Genomic DNA, 19,103 nt, shown 5'->3' with positions numbered 1-19,103 from the left:
TCAGCATTCGTGGCACCCACCTGGATGACACTTTTCGCATTTTCAGGTCGTCAAGCAGGATTGTGTGCACAGAACCCACAGAAACGCCAACTCTGGAGGCGATCTGTTCAACAGTCATTCGGCGATCCCCCAAAACAATTCTCTCCACTTTCTCGATCATGTCGTCAGAACGGCTTGTGCGAGCCCGAGGTTGTTTCAGTTTGTTGTCACACGATGTTCTGCCTTCATTAAACTGTCGCACCCACGAACGCACTTTCGACACATCCATAACTCCATCACCACATGTCTCCTTCAACTGTCGATGAATTTCAATTGGTTTCACACCACGCAAATTCAGAAAACGAATGATTGCACGCTGTTCAAGTAAGGAAAACGTCGCCATTTTAAGTATTTAAAACAGTTCTCATTCTCGCCGCTGGCGGTAAAATTCCATATGCCGTACGATGCTGCCATCTATGGGACGTATTGACAATGAACGCGGCCTCATTTTAAAACAATGCTCATGTGTCTATCTCTTTCCAGTCCGGAGAAAAAAAATCGGAGGTCTTAGAACTTGAATGCACCTCGTAAACTGCGTACAGGAGACTGCGGACCGCAGGGTCACCAAGCGCAGGAACTGCGTCACGTCACGCTGCACTCTAACGTGCGCAGGACCATTCAGTTGTGTGGTTCGCAAAAACTCGCCGTGAGTCACCTTGCGTCACCTCACGGACCTGCGTCTCATCTTGCGGTCAGCCTTAGTGATTGCCTAACACGCTCATAAAATCCAGGTACTTTGCGAGTAGTAGCTGCGTCTTCAGCGAGACGGGCCACCAGTTGTTCTGCAGTGTTTATACGTGCCTCGAACACCAAAAAACCCGCACAAAAAGAAGGAATGAGTTCGGCAGAAAGTGGTAGCCACGGTACTAACCCAAACCTCCCAAATGACAATTTGGGGAAAACATTGTATAAATGTTCAGCGACGTCAGTGACAAAGTGTGGGGGCCCCGTCATGCTGGAATCATAATCATGTAATCAGCCACCAAGCACTTATATACATCATTAGAAACGTTCATTTAAACATATCATAAAGTAAATAATAAAGCATCCTTACCAGAACGCAGCTCGTAAAAACGTGATTTTTTTCGGGGCTCATAGCACAGGTTTGTTGGTAACAGAAACGAAGCGTCAAGTGTTTTGGAATGCCCTTGGGATAGGGATCATTTTGTATACCCAGCACAAGGATCGTCTTAGTGCGTCTGTCCTACGGTACGGGATCAAAGTACACTACTGGCCATTAAAATTGCTACACCACGAAGACGACGTGCTACAGACGCAAAATTTAACCGACAGGAAGACGATGCTGTGATATGCAAATGATTAGTTTTTCAGAGCATACACACAAGGTTGGCACCGGTGGCGACACCTACAACGTGCTGCATGAGGAAAGTTTCCAACCCATTTCTCATACACAAACAGCAGTTCACCGGCGTTGCCTGGTGAAACGTTGTTGTGATGCCTCGTGTTAGGAGGAGAAATGCGTACCATCACGTTTCCGACTTTGATAAAGGTCAAATTGTAGCCCATCGCGATTGCGGTTTATCGTATCGCGACATTGCTGCTCGCGTTGGTCGAGATCCAATGACTGTTAGCAGAATATGGAATCGGTGGGTTCAGGAGGGTAATATGGAACGTCATGCTGGATCCCAACGGCTTCTTATCACTAGCAGTCGAGATGATAGGCATCTTATCCGCATGGCTGTAACGGATCGTGCAGCCACGTCTCGATCCCTGAGTCAACAGATGGGGACGTTTGCAAGACAACAACCATCTGCACGAACAGTTCGACGACGTTTGCAGCAGCGTGGACTAACAGCTCGGAGACGATAGCTGCGGTTACCTTTGACGCTTCATTACAGACAGGAGCGCCTGCGATGGTGTACTCAACGATGAACCTGGGTGCACGAATGGCAAAATGTCATTTTTTCGGATGAATCCAGGTTCTATTTACAGCATCATGATGGTCGCATCCGTGTTTGGCGAAATCGAGGTGAACGCACATTGGAAACGTGTATTCGTCATCGCCATACTGGCGTATCACCCGGCTTGATGGTATGGGGTACCATTGGTTACACGTCTCGGTCACCTCTTGTTTGCATTGACGGCACTTTGAACAGTGCACGTTACATTTCACATGTGTTACGAACCGTGGCTGTACCCTTCATTCGATCCCTGCGAAACACTACATTTCAGCAGGATAATGCACGACCGCATATTGCAGGTCCTGTCCGGGCCTTTCTGGATACAGAAAATGTTCGACTGCTGCCCTGGCCAGCACATTCTCCAAATCTCTCACGAATTGAAAACGTCTGGTCAATGGTGGCCGAGCAAGTGGCTCGTCACAATACGCCAGTCACTACTCTTGGTGAACTGTGGTATCGTGTTGAAGCTGCATGGGCAGCTGTACCTGTACACGCCATCCAAGCTCTGTTTGACTCAATGCCCAGGCGTATCAAGGCCGTTATTACGGTCAGAGGTGGTTTGTTCTGGGTACTGATTTCTCAGGATCTATGCACCCAAATTGCGTGAAGATGTAATCACATGTCAGTTCTAGGATAATATATTTGTCCAATGAATACCCGTTTATCATCTGCATTTCTTCTTGGTGTAGCAATTTTAATGGCCAGTAGTGTATTAATATTACTTAATTCCTCCTGCTTGGGCAAATAGGGTAAATCGATTGGTTCTCATTGAGTTTCCTGTGGTCTACGGTGAGCTTTAAGGGGCTTATGGAGGCACGATTAGTTCACTGGCGGTTCCTTGTAAAACCTTAAAAAAGGTTTTTTACTATTTTTTTTTTTGTTCCAAAACCGAGTCGCCGATTCCAACATGGCTACGAACAACAAATCGCTGTTATTTTTATGATATGTGCCTAAGATACGGATCTCGAATAACCTTGAAAATTTCTCGGATATGTTTATCCATTTCTGAGGTGCAGAGGTTCAAAGTTAGCCTAATTACACACAAAAAAGACAGGAAACTTGTTTTGGATGTTCTGAATTGTAAAATTGTGCAGTTAGCAAAACTAAAACAATGTGGCAACCTTCGACTACATTATCAACGAATCACAAGTGGAATCGGCCAACTCACACAAATACCTGGGTGTGACAGTTTGTAGGGATATGAAATAGAACGATCACATAGGCTCAGTCACAGTTAGAGCAGGTGGCAGATTTCGGTTTATTGGTAGGATACTAGAGAAATGCAGTCAGTCCGCATACAGAAGACTCGTGTTACCCTACTTGGCATAGTGCTCAAGTGTGTGGGACCACTCCAAATAGGACTAACAATGAGTATTGATCGAAAAGGAGGAAGGTGGCACTAATGGTCACAGGTTAGTTCGACCACTGTGTGTCACGGAGATGCTGATGAAACTGAACTGGCGAGCCCTATAAGATGGAGGCAAACTATTCCGAAAAAGCCCAGTTAGCAAATTCAAGAACCAGCTGTAAATAATGAATCTAGGAATGTAGTACAACCCCTACGTTTTGGTCCCATAGGCATCGTGAGGACAAGTTTGCGGCGCCCACTGAGGCCTTTAATCAATCGTTCTTCCCGTGCACCATACGTGGATGGAATGTTAAGAAACCTTAAGTAGCTGGTAAAGTGGGACGTAGCCTCTGACACACACTTCACAATGGTTTGCAAGGTATGGATGTAGATGTAGAATTATTGCTATAAAGAAAATTGATTTCATATTTTAAGTCACATGTAGAGGATGTGCGCAGGTTGCACTAGGAATGGGAGGAGATAAGTACAACTCATGTCATATACAGGGCTATTACAAATGATTGAAGCGATTTCATAGATTCACTGTAGCTCCATTCATTGACATATGGTCACGACACACTACAGATACGTAGAAAAACTCATAAAGTTTTGTTCGGCTGAAGCCGCACTTCAGGTTTCTGCTGCCAGAGCGCTCGAGAGCGCAGTGACACAAAATGGCGTCAGGAGCCGAGAAAGCGTATGTCGTGCTTCAAATGCACTCACATCAGTCAGTCATAACAGTGCAACGACACTTCAGGACGAAGTTCAACAAAGATCCACCAACTGCTAACTCCATTCGGCGATGGTATGCGCAGTTTAAAGCTTCTGGATGCCTCTCTAAGGGGAAATCAACGGGTCGGCCTGCAGTGAGCGAAGAAACGGTTGAACGCGTGCGGGCAAGTTTCACGCATAGTGATGTGAAAGATTCAGTGTTTAAACCTCCTCTACCAAGAAACGTGCCAGAACTGCGAGCTCGCATCAACAATGCTTTCGAACTCATTGATGGGGACATGCTGCGCCGAGTGTGGGAGGAACTTGATTATCGGTTTGATGTCTGCCGAATCACTAAAGGGGCACATATCGAACATTTGTGAATGCCTAAAAAAACTTTTTGAGTTTTTGTATGTGTGTACAAAGCATTGTGAAAATATCTCCAGTAATAAAGTTATTGCAGAGCTGTGAAATCGCTTCAATCATTTGTAATAACCCTGTATGTAGGGTGAAACGGAAGTCCATCGACAAAATTTCTGAGGTTCTTCAGGAACATTTTCTGAGTATTATGGTACGAAGGACCTGTGGTTACAAAGTAATAATGTAATTATGACTTTTGACATTTATATCAGAACTATCTTTGTTTCTGTAAACATACTTTCACAACAGGAAAAACCCTGTAGTATCAAATCGACAAAACGTAGTAACAAGGAAACATCCAGTTATTCGTGGACGCCTATGTACACATACAAAAATTCTGTTATCTTGTTGACGTCGCTGCGGGTACAGCTGAGCATGTAGCCGTCTTGCTGTTTTTCCAGTGCATTCAGTGAAACGATAGAAGAGAGGTATATCAGCCGATTCTTCAGCAGTAAGCCAGTCCACACTGTTGCGTAGCTCTGTTAACGCACAACTAACGCTGTCGGAAATACCAACTCGAGACTGGACAGAGCGGTAGTGGACGCAGGCCTGAGGGGGAAGAGTAAAGCGGGAACCACTGTTGTCAACGGCGAGTGCCGTGAGTGAACGGAACAACTTCGTTTTCGGACAAGACACACGCACACAGTAGACATCGTCGACATTCCACTGTTTTGCAAATATTTGCAATGCAATACCGATGTAAGGGGTAAGAAATCAAACGATACGTAATCACTTTGCCACTGGGGATCACGGGTACTTTTTGTCTGAGGAGTTCTGATTGATCCCGTATAAATGCATAATGGCCTTTTCTTTAGAATGACAACGCAACTTATGTGCATTACATGTAGGCCATATTTTATGTTAAAGTATAATATTCTTGAGTAGAAGACATAAGATTTTTACAATCCACGTTTGTAACTCAGTTGTCATGTTTCCCATTAAATATATTGGGAAGATTTGGTCGTACGTAAAAAAAATAAAAATAAATACAGGGTTATTGCAAATGATTGAAGCGGTTTCACAGCTCTACAGTAACTTTATTATTTGAGATATTTTCACAATGCTTTGCACACACATACAAAAACTCAAAAAGTTTTTTTAGGCATTCACAAATGTTCGATATATGCCCCTTTAGTGATTCGGCAGACATCGAGCCGATAATCAAGTTCCTCCCACACTCGGCGCAGCATGTCCCCATCAATGAGTACGAAAGCATCGTTGATGCGAGCTCGCAGTTCTGGCACGTTTCTTGGTAGAGGAGGTTTAAACACTGAATCTTTCACATAACCCCACAGAAAGAAATCGCATGGGGTTAAGTCGGGAGAGCGTGGAGGCCATGACATGAATTGCTGATCATGATCTCCACCACGACCGATCCATCGGTTTTCCAATCTCCTGTTTAAGAAATGCCGAACATCATGATGGAAGTGTGGTGGAGCACCATCCTGTTGAAAGATGAAGTCGGCGCTGTCAGTCTCCAGTTGTGGCATGAGCCAATTTTCCAGCATGTCCATATACACGTGTCCTGTAACGTTTTTTTCGCAGAAGAAAAAGGGGCCGTAAACTTTAAACCGTGAGATTGCAACAAAACACATTAACTTTTGGTGAATTGCGAATTTGCTGCACGAATGCGTGAGGATTCTCTACCGCCCAGATTCGCACATTGTGTCTGTTCACTTCACCATTAAGAAAAAATGTTGCTTCATCACTGAAAACAAGTTTCGTACTGAACGCATCCTCTTCCATGAGCTGTTGCAACCGCGCCGAAAATTCAAAGCGTTTGACTTTGTCGTCGGGTGTCAGGGCTTGTAGCAATTGTAAACGGTAAGGTTTCTGCTTTAGCCTTTTCCGTAAGATTTTCCAAACCGTCGGCTGTGGTACGTTTAGCTCCCTGCTTGCTTTATTCGTCGACTTCCGCGGGCTACGCGTGAAACTTGCCCGCACGCGTTCAACCGTTTCTTCGCTCACTGCAGGCCGACCCGTCGATTTCCCCTTACAGAGGCATCCAGAAGCTTTAAACTGCGCATACCATCGCCAAATGGAGTTAGCAGTTGGTGGATCTTTGTTGAACTTCGTCCTGAAGTGTCGTTGCACTGTTATGACTGTCTGATGTGAGTGCATTTCAAGCACGACATACGCTTTCTCGGCTCCTGTCGCCATTTTGTCTCACTGCGCTCTCGAGCGCTCTGGCGGCAGAAACCTGAAGTGCGGCTTCAGCCGAACAAAACTTTATGAGTTTTTCTACGTATCTGTAGTGTGTCGTGACCACATGTCAATGAATGGAGCTACAGTGAATTTATGAAATCGCTTCAATCATTTGTAATAGCCCTGTAAATAAAATATAAAATAAAAAAAAATATCTCGAGTCCTCTTGATCAGCACATCACATAAAGGATGGCCGTTGTGGGCGGTTGGCTCTTCTACCTTCTGGGCCAGTCGCGGAGTTGGGGCAGAGGATCAGCGGACCATTCCTCGACCACCGTTTACAGGACACCGTTTTCGCCATGGCGAATCAGAAGGGGAAAGGACAGAGTGTAGGGTGACAAGTTGGGGTTGGGGCTGGCAGGTAGCGATGCGCCACTGGAGCCGACCACACGAGGACTGTGGATCCGACCGCTGTACAATCTTACAACACAAACACAAACGTGTTGGTGCAGTCCCGCTCGGCAGGAGAGGTGGGGCTGCTTAACTGTCACTATGCCGCGAATGCCTAACGGATCTGCAGGCTTCGTAGTGTCTGCTGTGACCGCCGGATGGCAGTAGCGGTCATTTCTGAAACCTTTGTTACGTCCCTTGTTTCGTAGTCACTAGCTGACTTACAGACTTGTTTCATGCGTTTTGCCTGCTTTTGTGTTGGTTATGTGTTGAAAATGTGCAGTGAAGAGGAGAAACATTTGTAGAAAATAATTTACAACGTGCTTGACGAGTCCACTGCTGATGAAATATTTGATGACGGTTAGATTACCTATCATCTGAAAACAGTAGCAAGTATAGGCTGTTTTGAATATGAGTACATGTGTTTATCATACTATTTTCACAGACTGTGTTGTTATGAAGGATTCTCCTGCAGGTAGAACAGGAAATAAATCTAAGCATATGACTCCAGTGAATGTAACGTGTGACTGCATATGTGTCCATATTTCATTTTGTATCACATTGCATTCCAATATAAATGTTAAATTTTGCTGTGGTGTTGAGTTTTATATGTTTCTTTACATTAAATTTGCTGTAAATGAAATGTAAATACAACGTTAACGTGTTTTGTTATGTATTTGACAACACTAGCGATACGAAAATATGTGTACATAAAGCAGAAAGTCGAGTAAACATAATAATGTGTAGCAATTCCAATTACCCAATATGCACACGACTTTTAATTCCCAAAACACCACTTATTGTAGCCAATTCGCAGGTAATGGCAGTTAACTACGAAACCAGCACCATAAATGTTAATTGGTAGTTGCAGTATGATTAATTAATTTCTCCATTTGCCAATGTTCATTTTGCCATATAAGACACGTCTATTACTGTTTATGACCCTGTAAATTTGCACAACAGTTTTAATTTTTCTATGATGTAATCCGACTACAAAAGGAGATTTTAATCCGCGACAGACTATTTATATCTGAACACTGACTCCCAAAAGCCTCTAGCTTAACGGTCTGTCATGATCCGTCTTCTGTCACTGAAAAGACGGTTTCTGGAACATGCCAATTATGTTCTCTGTTTTACCTTCAAGATGGCGGCGAGACTTGACTCAGTGTGTCACTCGTCGCATAGCGACGTTTTGCGGGACAATGATTAAATGGAAGAAGGAAACTACAAGTATTCGTTTTGAGAAGTAAATTATGATTTTTCATTTTGTCGGCACTGGCTGTTAGTACATAAAATCAGCACTAATTACAGTACTTTGCATGGTTATGGTCAGATTTCGCAGATTAATTTAAGGGGCAACTGGATGCTCTTCTTGTCGCCATCCCGTTATGGAAATGATGATAAGGGATTCCCGTATGGAGGACATAGTGATAGACATTCCTGGGGTTGTGAAGCAGCTGAATGGGTTGAAAATAAATAAATCACCAGGTCCTGATGGGATTCCAATTCGGTTTCACAGAGAGTACTCTACTGCATTGGCTCCTTACTTAGCTTGCATGTATCGCGAATCTCTTGCCCAACGTAAAGTCCCGAGTGACTGGAAAAAAGCGTAGGTGATGCCTGTATATAAGAAGGGCAGAAGGACGGATCCTCAAAATTACAGACCTACATCCTTAACATCGGTTTGTTCCAGGAATCTCGAACATATTCTCAGTTCGAATATAATGAATTTCCTTGAGACAGAGAAGTTGCTGTCCATGCATCATCACGGCTTCAGAAAGCATCGCTCCTGCGAAACACAACTCGCTCTTTTTTCACATGATATGTTGCGAACCATGGATGAAGGGTATCAGACGGATGCCATATTCCTTGACTTCCGGAAAGCGTTTGACTCGGTGCCCCACTGCAGACTCCTAACTAAGGTACGAGCATATGGGATTGGTTCCCAAATATGTGAGTGGCTCAAAGACTTCTTAGAACCCAGTACGTTGTCCTCGATGGTCAGTGTTCATCGGAGGTGAGGGTATCATCTGGAGTGCCGCAGGGAAGTGTGGTAGGTCCACTGTTGTTTTCTATCAACATAAATGATCTTTTGGATAGGGTGGATAGCAATGTGCGGCTGTTTGCTGATGATGCTTTGGTGTACGGGAAGGTGTCGTCGTTGAGTGAGTGTAGGAGGATACAAAATGACTTGGACAGGATTTGTGATTGGTGTAAAGAATGGCAGCAAACTCTAAATATAGAGAAATGTAAATTAATGCAGATGTATAGGAAAAAGAATCCTGTAATGTTTGAATACTCCATTAGTAGTGTAGCACTTGACACAGTCGCGTCGATTAAATATTTGGGCGTAACATTGCAGAGCGATATGAAGTGGGACAAGCATGTAATGGCAGTTGTGGGGAAGGCGGATAGTCGTCTTCGGTTCATTGGTAGAATTTTGGGAAGATGTGGTTCATCTGTAAAGGAGAGCGCTTATAAAACACTAATACGACCTATTCTTGAGTACTGCTCGAGCGTTTGGGATCCCTATGAGGTCCGATTGAGGGTGGACATAGAAGCAATTCAGAGGTGGGCTGCTAGATTTGTTACTGGTAGGTTTGATCATCACGCGAGTGTTACGGAAATGCTTCAGGAACTCGGGTGGGAGCCTCTAGAGGAAACAAGGCGTTCTTTTCGTGAATCGCTACTGAGGGAATTTAGAGAACCAGCATTTGAGGCTGACTGCAGTACAATTTTACTGTCACCAACTTACATTTCGTGGAAAGACCACAAAGCTGAGATAAGAGAGATTAGGTCTCGTACAGAGGCATATAGGCAGTCATTTTTCCCTCTTTCCGTTTGGGAGTGGAACAGGGAGAGAAGATGCTACTTGTGGTACGAGGTACCCTCCGCCACGCACCGTATGGTGGATTGCGGAGTATGTTTGCAGATAAGGTAACGATGAGGACAACACAAGGACAACACAAACACCCAGTCCTCAGGCAGAGAAAATTCCCAACCCGGCTGGGGATCGAACCCGGGACCCCGTGATCCAGAGGCAGCAACGCTAGCCACTAGACCACGAGCTGCGAACGATCATGTCAGACACTATGTCGAATATAATTGTTTCATTGTCGTTCTTGCCATACTGTGTCATCTTTCTTGCACTCTCAAGGCTCTGTCCTAAATGTTGATTTTATCGACGTTTTCGCTCACACTTCCACGTCTTCCGTCGTCGATTCCACGACTGCTAAGGTCCGACCAACACTCAGGTGGCGTCGCTGCCCTCGTGTGTGTCACATCCAGTAATCTTGCGTCTTTCATGAGCTCATCAGAGGACCACATTCCTCTTCTGGACAATTTTTTTTTTCTTTATGAGACTTTTCTAATCAAAAAGTTGCATTAAAGGGGTACTGAATTCTGGGCCAAATTTAGTTAGTCATTTACATATGAAGACATTTAATAAGGTGTGCATTAATAAAATGTGCTGTGACATCTCTGGCGTTGCTGAGGATATACTCATCTTACGTACCTTCCCCATTAAAACAAAAGGAAATTTTCTTTTTAAAGTTAAACATTCTTTACAAATATTTGAACTATTTAAATTTTTAAGGAAAAGGAAATTTCATGCTGTGTAATTAACATAAAATGATAAAAGAATATGAAAACTGAATAACTGAAAAAACTGTCCTCAATATTGCAGGTTTACGTGGCAGTTACCTCGTAGTTGGGCGGGCAAATGCTGCTCAGCTGTTGACGCAGTGCGTTGCTTATCTGAAGAACGGCCGGCGTGGCGGCACTGGCAGCCTGTGCCCGTGGTTGTGGTTGTGGTTATGGTAGTGCACGTGTTCGTGCCGGCCATCCTCCTCGCCTAGCCAGGGCAGGCGCCACTTCCTCGCACTGCAATCACACTCAGATTTGTAATCTGTACGTAAATGCTACAACGAACTTTGTTATGATTGAACAATTGCCTCTAAGTATTAACTTATTTTGGTCTACTTATTTTGGTCTGTCAGTCAACTAGAATTCTACCGTCGGGTTTCATGACCATTATAGTGACCTAGCGAAAGGTTAAATTCATATTATTAATATATATGACACAAAAATTAAAGTAACAATCAAAAAAACCACAGTTAAATACACTGCACATGTTTTGATTAGCGAAAATACACTCCTGGAAATTGAAATAAGAACACCGTGAATTCATTGTCCCAGGAAGGGGAAACTTTATTGACACATTCCTGGGGTCAGATACATCACATGATCACACTGACAGAACCACAAGCACATAGACACAGGCAACAGAGCATGCACAATGTCGGCACTAGTACAGTGTATATCCACCTTTCGCAGCAATGCAGGCTGCTATTCTCCCATGGAGACGATCGTAGAGATGCTGGATGTAGTCCTGTGGAACGGCTTGCCATGCCATTTCCACCTGGCGCCTCAGTTGGACCAGCGTTCGTGCTGGACGTGCAGACCGCGTGAGACGACGCTTCATCCAGTCCCAAACATGCTCAATGGGGGACAGATCCGGAGATCTTGCTGGCCAGGGTAGTTGACTTACACCTTCTAGAGCACGTTGGGTGGCACGGGATACATGCGGACGTGCATTGTCCTGTTGGAACAGCAAGTTCCCTTGCCGGTCTAGGAATGGTAGAACGATGGGTTCGATGACGGTTTTGATGTACCGTGCACTATTCAGTGTCCCCTCGACGATCACCAGTGGTGTACGGCCAGTGTAGGAGATCGCTCCCCACACCATGATGCCGGGTGTTGGCCCTGTGTGCCTCGGTCGTATGCAGTCCTGATTGTGGCGCTCACCTGCACGGCGCCAAACACGCATACGACCATCACTGGCACCAAGGCAGAAGCGACTCTCATCGCTGAAGACGACACGTCTCCATTCGTCCCTCCATTCACGCCTGTCGCGACACCACTGGAGGCGGGCTGCACGATGTTGGGGTGTGAGCGGAAGACGGCCTAACGGTGTGCGGGACCGTAGCCCAGCTTCATGGAGACGGTTGCGAATGGTCCTCGCCGATACCCCAGGAGCAACAGTGTCCCTAATTTGCTGGGAAGTGGCGGTGCGGTCCCCTACGGCACTGCGTAGGATCCTACGGTCTTGGCGTGCATCCGTGCGTCGCTGCGGTCCGGTCCCAGGTCGACGGGCACGTGCACCTTCCGCCGACCACTGGCGACAACATCGATGTACTGTGGAGACCTCACGCCCCACGTGTTGAGCAATTCGGCGGTACGTCCACCCGGCCTCCCGCATGCCCACTATACGCCCTCGCTCAAAGTCCGTCAGCTGCACATACGGTTCACGTCCACGCTGTCGCGGCATGCTACCAGTGTTAAAGACTGCGATGGAGCTCCGTATGCCACGGCAAACTGGCTGACACTGACGGCGGCGGTGCACAAATGCTGCGCAGCTAGCGCCATTCGACGGCCAACACCGCGGTTCCTGGTGTGTCCGCTGTGCCGTGCGTGTGATCATTGCTTGTACAGCCCTCTCGCAGTGTCCGGAGCAAGTATGGTGGGTCTGACACACTGGTGTCAATGTGTTCTTTTTTCTATTTCCAGGAGTGTATGTTGATAAACAGCTTAATACAGTATTGGTACACTTTCAGAACTCAATACCAGACGGACTGCATGACGTGCATTTGAAAAATCCTTGATGTCTTTCCGGAGGTATTTGGCACTATACCTCTAACCACGGGTCAAAAAGTTCCACTAAAATTACCAGCTGGTGGTTTATGGGTACAGGTCTGCCACCCAATAGCGTCGTAAATGTGCAATCGTGTGCGTATCAGGTGAATTTCATGCCCAACACATCAACGTGAGTATACGGTCATGCTCCTAAAACCACTGAAGTATGATTCTGGTCTTGTGACGAGAACAGTCATCTTGCTGGAAGATGCCATTACTATTGGAGAAGGCATCAACCATGAAGGGATGCAGGTAATCAGCTATAATGTTCATTTGGTCCACATCGGTCATGTTCCCTGTGATGACTACCACGGTCCCATGGCGTCCAGGCGAATGTCGTGAGTAACATAACACTGTCGCCACTGGCTTGTGCCATAGCACAGAGCATGTTTCAAACAGCCGCTTGCCAGGATGAAGATGTGACCGCACACGATCATCGCCCTGGTGAGTTTCAACTATCCTCACTCTGCCTGAATAGCTTTATATTTTATTTTATTTATTTATTGTTTTGCACAGTACCATAATCTGGCATCATCAGCAGAATATGACTAAGGTTTTTTTAATAGCGCAATTTGTGCTTTAATATGCTGTAATAAGTTACTAATAAAGTAATATGTTACAATTATGCTACTACATGGCGATGTATACCGCAATCTCTTACAAATTTGCTATTACATAATGGTCTATAAGGCAGTTTGTTACAATTTTGCTATAACATGATGGTGTATAGGGCAATTTGTTACAACTTTTCTACACTCCTGGAAATGGAAAAAAGAACGCATTGACACCGGTGTGTCAGACCCACCATACTTGCTCCGGACACTGCGAGAGGGCTGTACAAGCAATGATCACACGCATGGCACAGCGGACACACCAGGAACCGCGGTGTTGGCCGTCGAACGGCGCTAGCTGCGCAGCATTTGTGCACCGCCGCCGTCAGTGTCAGCCAGTTTGCCGTGGCATACGGAGCTCCATCGCAGTCTTTAACACTGGTAGCATGCCGCGACAGCGTGGACGTGAACCGTATGTGCAGCTGACAGACTTTGAGCGAGGGCGTATAGTGGGCATGCGGGAGGCCGGGTGGACGTACCGCCGAATTGCTCAACACGTGGGGCGTGAGGTCTCCACAGTACATCGATGTTGTCGCCAGTGGTCGGCGGAAGGTGCACGTGCCCGTCGACCTGGGACCGGACCGCAGCGACGCACGGATGCACGCCAAGACCGTAGGATCCTACGCAGTGCCGTAGGGGACCGCACCGGCACTTCCCAGCAAATTAGGGACACTGTTGCTCCTGGGGTATCGGCGAGGACCATTCGCAACCGTCTCCATGAAGCTGGGCTACGGTCCCGCACACCGTTAGGCCGTCTTCCGCTCACGCCCCAACATCGTGCAGCCCGCCTCCAGTGGTGTCGCGACAGGCGTGAATGGAGGGACGAATGGAGACGTGTCGTCTTCAGCGATGAGAGTCGCTTCTGCCTTGGTGCCAGTGATGGTCGTATGCGTGTTTGGCGCCGTGCAGGTGAGCGCCACAATCAGGACTGCATACGACCGAGGCACACAGGGCCAACACCCGGCATCATGGTGTGGGGAGCGATCTCCTACACTGGCCGTACACCACTGGTGATCGTCGAGGGGACACTGAATAGTGCACGGTACATCCAAACCGTCATCGAACCCATCGTTCTACCATTCCTAGACCGGCAAGGGAACTTGCTGTTCCAACAGGACAATGCACGTCCGCATGTATCCCGTGCCACCCAACGTGCTCTAGAAGGTGTAAGTCAACTACCCTGGCCAGCAAGATCTCCGGATCTGTCCCCCATTGAGCATGTTTGGGACTGGATGAAGCGTCGTCTCACGCGGTCTGCACGTCCAGCACGAACGCTGGTCCAACTGAGGCGCCAGGTGGAAATGGCATGGCAAGCCGTTCCACAGGACTACATCCAGCATCTCTACGATCGTCTCCATGGGAGAATAGCAGCCTGCATTGCTGCGAAAGGTGGATATACACTGTACTAGTGCCGACATTGTGCATGCTCTGTTGCCTGTGTCTATGTGCTTGTGGTTCTGTCAGTGTGATCATGTGATGTATCTGACCCCAGGAATGTGTCAATAAAGTTTCCCCTTCCTGGGACAATGAATTCACGGTGTTCTTATTTCAATTTCCAGGAGTGTATATTACCATCAGCACTTGACAAATGTTTTGCACTGCAAGATAAAGTTACTGCCCTAGCATAGTGGTCACTGTAAAGACTGGCTGACTTTGATATCAGTTTTAGCAAAATGACAATGAGTTTCTGTCAAATAATATATACAACTTAGATGTAAGAATAGCGTCGGTTAGTACAAAGACCAGACTATCCTAATCAACAAGTACCCTTTCAGTATCATGAGTGTTCCGCAATGTTATAGAACAAATCTGTACATATTTTAATACACAACACAGATAATTTTTCGTTTGTTAATGTGTGGTACAAAGAGCGAACTAAGCTCATTGACTAACCTGTAAGTTGTATCAGTAGTATCAGTATATGAGCTATGAGTATTTTGCTGTGTAAAACAGACATTTTAGATGTTGAAATGCTTAATTTGAGGGTTCATTGAACCTGGTAGAGTGTTGTACTGCTAATCGAACCACTCTCGTGAATATTTGCAACTTTTCAGTAAGTTACATCAATAGTGTCAATATGCTACTCATGTGTATATTTAAAAAATTTTGTAAATAATTAAGTTCTGACAGTAGTGCCACATGTGTTTTGTACAACAGTAGTTTTATCTGTTTCATATTTAAAGTTTTTATTCATTTTGATAGATAATACAGACAATATTATCCTGGTGCAAAATCGAATTTTTGTTCATGATCAAAGGCATATAATTCTACTAATGTATTACGATAAGCATCCTGTGTCTATTTTCTAATCCAAATCACTATTAATTGTGAAAATTATTTTATTTTGGTGGAATGATCATATTTTTGAAATATGGGGTTTCCTCTTTTTATGGAAACTTGTCCATCTATTCCTTTGCCCACATTGTCTGTTTACATTTTATACTTCGAGCATTACAAATTTATTCTCAGTATTATGAAAATATATAGTGTAATTGAACTGACACATTAAAGATCTCATCAAAATTATTTTTGTTCAAGTTCATCTCTTTGTATAGCCTCATTCAGGCATAGGAGAAACTGTCAACTACATGCTTAGCATGTTATTTTATACAGTTACATAACAATTTAGGCTTGGAAATACCTAAGTGGAAATCAATTTGAGAATCCACACTCATGTTTTTATACTTCAAATGAAGGTTACACCATCTTCTTATTTGGTCATGTTAAGTGTTTATGTCTCATATTTGGATATGAAGTTATCCTTGCATATTACAAAAATATGGAGTTTAAGTTGTACAATCCATTAAATGTCTCATCAGAATGCATTTTAATATGGTTCTCTGTGCTAAATTGTTTCAAAAAAGTAATGCCAGTGGATAAACACATTACCACAGGCATGCGCAAAATATAATGTAAAAAAAGGCTATATTAATCTTGAATAATAATTATTAAATTTTTCTAGTGTAGTACATGATGTGTTTTATTCTCCCCCCCCCCCTTCATGAGGTGAAGTATTACTGAAAAAATTTGTAAAAACATCAGATCATGAAAGTTTTATCTTTCTACCATGAGTTCATTGCCTCATGTAGTCCAATGATCTGAATGTAAATATTTTTTAAGTACCAGTATTTTGATATTTCTAATGTGAAAACATTGTAAGTTACCCATTACCTATTTTTTTGGTGCTGTGTGTACACATGCTAGATGATAGGTACAGTATTTGACACAAATACTTTTTTCGTATTTTTAATAGATAATAAAGGTAGTTCAGATGCTTTTGAACATGGCAGATGCATCTGATGGGTCAGTTTCATTTCAATGGCTGGTAATCTTCTAGGTTCTGCTTGGTGGACAAGGGGAGGAGAGTGGGATGAGGTGGGAGAGAAAGATTGTATAATGTGTTCAAGGTTATTAATAACATCATGTGATCAAGGTGGAAGGTCACTGATGACATCATGCATTGGCCCCTGCATGCAGGCACCCAAAGATGAAAGGTCAAATTTGCCTCCAGATTGGCATTGCATTGGTACTGATGGGTCTCAATGAAAACTATAATTTTTCATCTCCAGTGATGATGCCATGAACAAATTTTGTAGGTAGACAACAATTCATAGAATACACATACACTTGCATTCCCTCCTGTTGTTGAAAAGGTGATATATGATACAATGATATTTGTTTCCGGTTTTCCAATCAGAGTGAAGGAAAGTGTGTCATGTACTGTGATCATTTAACATGTATGATAAATACAGTATTTGTTCACTCACAACTTGAAACACCAGAAGGGCAAGAAGAATGCGCCAGCCTCAGGTGCAGTAATCAGGTGGAGAACAGCCAGCAAGCACACCTGCAAAGGAAGGCACAGAGTTGTTAGTAACAGTGTCCAATGTGTAGCCAAGCATAGCAGATGCTGGGATTCACTAAACTTGCTAAAGTACCACAAGCACACATAATGTCAGTGAACTGTATCAATGGTTTATTTTGTTTCTATGCAGGACATTTACTGTAGCTGATAGTTTTATAATGCTGTACTTTAAGGCACTACTGAATGCAACTTGAATATGCTGGTGGCATTGTCCAGCTGTTGTCAGTGCCTTCGCCAGGGTGGACAGATCTGCTCTGCCTGTGACGGATTTTCGGCGTAGTTCAACATGACAGGAATCAGCAGGTCAGTATGCCCATGAGGTACATGATTGCCTTGGTCGAAGGGGCAACAAAATGACTAGTCGCAGCAGAGTTCAATGTGTCAGTGCTATAGCCATAGAATTTAAATGTGCTTATGCTCATTACAGAACCATTTTGTGATGACATCATGGTTTTTAAAACCTGTGATGAAGTGGACTGCGAAGAACAATTACAGAAGGGACAGTCTGTAACATTAAAGAAGAAAATGTGTGGGGCATTTAATAATTATCTATATGACGGATTTTCCAAGCTGATCTCTGCAAGACATCTGCTACCTCTCCTACATGAGAATGACAGTCCGACAGCAAGAGATATACTAGAAAAAATTGACAAGGAAGCACTAGAAATAATTTCCAGGAAAGATAAAAATCTTGTTGTTGTACAGTATAAAGAGGAACTGGCTCATATTAAAATGGCTGTACTAATGGATGAGCTGTCTCAGATATTGTAGCAGCTATCTGTAGCTGATTATTATGTAGATTATCAACCTGGATGTAATGTAGGATTTTGTTGGGATTTTTGACAGAATTCAGATGTTTGGTTACCCAACATCAAACCACAACTTCTGAATGCAAGAAAACTACCACAGAATAAGCACTGTGATTGTGGAGAATTATAACAGGCTGCTGAATGTGGATGAGCTCAATTGTAGAGTAAAGACAAATAACAAGAATATATTTCGTCACAAATTCTGGGATATAAAAAAATACCAGTAACTATCAATTTTATAAACTGCTCAGACATGTGACTATGTCCATCTTGGCTAAAGAACAAGGTATTACCAGACTGGAAGCTACAATACACGACTACAGAGTTGATGGTTTGTTCCACCAAACAGTATTTATAATGTGCTTCACTTTAGCATGTGCCAGTTGCTTTTATGTGGTGTAGGTTATTGAATAGCTTATAAAACAAATTCTGTGCTGTGTTACAATCATTCAGCAATTTGCTACTGGGCTCTAAGAACAGACAGAAGTTGACTGGTGTGCAAGTAAACCCTCCAGACAAACAAGAAAGAGGAAATATTGTAAACTATGTTCTGTCTGCTTATAGCTATAATTATCTACCTGTAAAGTGTTAGTAACACAGACTCCAACAGAGCAACAAAAATATTATATGTAAGTGTTACAGTAAAGTTTGAGAGGATATTTTTTTCGATCCAGGACATTTTTCTCCATAATTCCATCAAATATAAATATTGCCAAATTACAGCTGGTTGCAGGTTAAATGTTGTTCCCACAGGTCTTAAGAAAAAGAAAAATATATATTGTACAGGTTTTAACCAATCCCTAGTGAATGTAGTAACAGATTATGTATATGTGAAAGAAATCTGAAGGTGGAGGAAATCAAAGTCAAAAAACTAAAATTGTGGTATATTGTGAAAACAACTGTCATAACGAAACAATATAAACTGGTACAAGTAAAGGAAGAAGTCACTGCACATGTGCAAGCAAGGCTTACAAATTACTTTACACACACATACATAAATATCTGGATGTCATTGGGGAATATAAAATATCTGAATTGACTACAAATAGCAATGGAAATGCGACGCACATTGAAGTACTTGAAGAAATC

General features: G+C 43.9%; 1 long non-coding RNA gene across 1 annotated transcript in view; it reads right to left on the bottom strand.

Annotated features, from left to right (window-relative positions):
* Nucleotides 1-10,756: 10,756 nt before the first annotated feature.
* LOC126188017 (uncharacterized) overlaps nucleotides 10,757-19,103 on the bottom strand; it is a 30,329-nt gene continuing 21,982 nt past the window's right edge. The window contains exons 2-3 of the long non-coding RNA XR_007537818.1: nucleotides 17,108-17,187; nucleotides 10,757-10,917 (exon numbers count right to left, since the gene is read on the bottom strand). This is a non-coding gene — a long non-coding RNA (uncharacterized LOC126188017). The remainder of the gene's footprint in view (nucleotides 10,918-17,107; nucleotides 17,188-19,103) is intronic.

This window comes from Schistocerca cancellata, chromosome 5, assembly GCF_023864275.1.
Source record: "Schistocerca cancellata isolate TAMUIC-IGC-003103 chromosome 5, iqSchCanc2.1, whole genome shotgun sequence".
In the NCBI taxonomy this organism is placed as follows: domain Eukaryota; kingdom Metazoa; phylum Arthropoda; class Insecta; order Orthoptera; family Acrididae; genus Schistocerca; species Schistocerca cancellata.
Note: the sequence above shows the minus strand (reverse complement) of the source record. Positions and strands in the feature narration are given on the sequence as shown.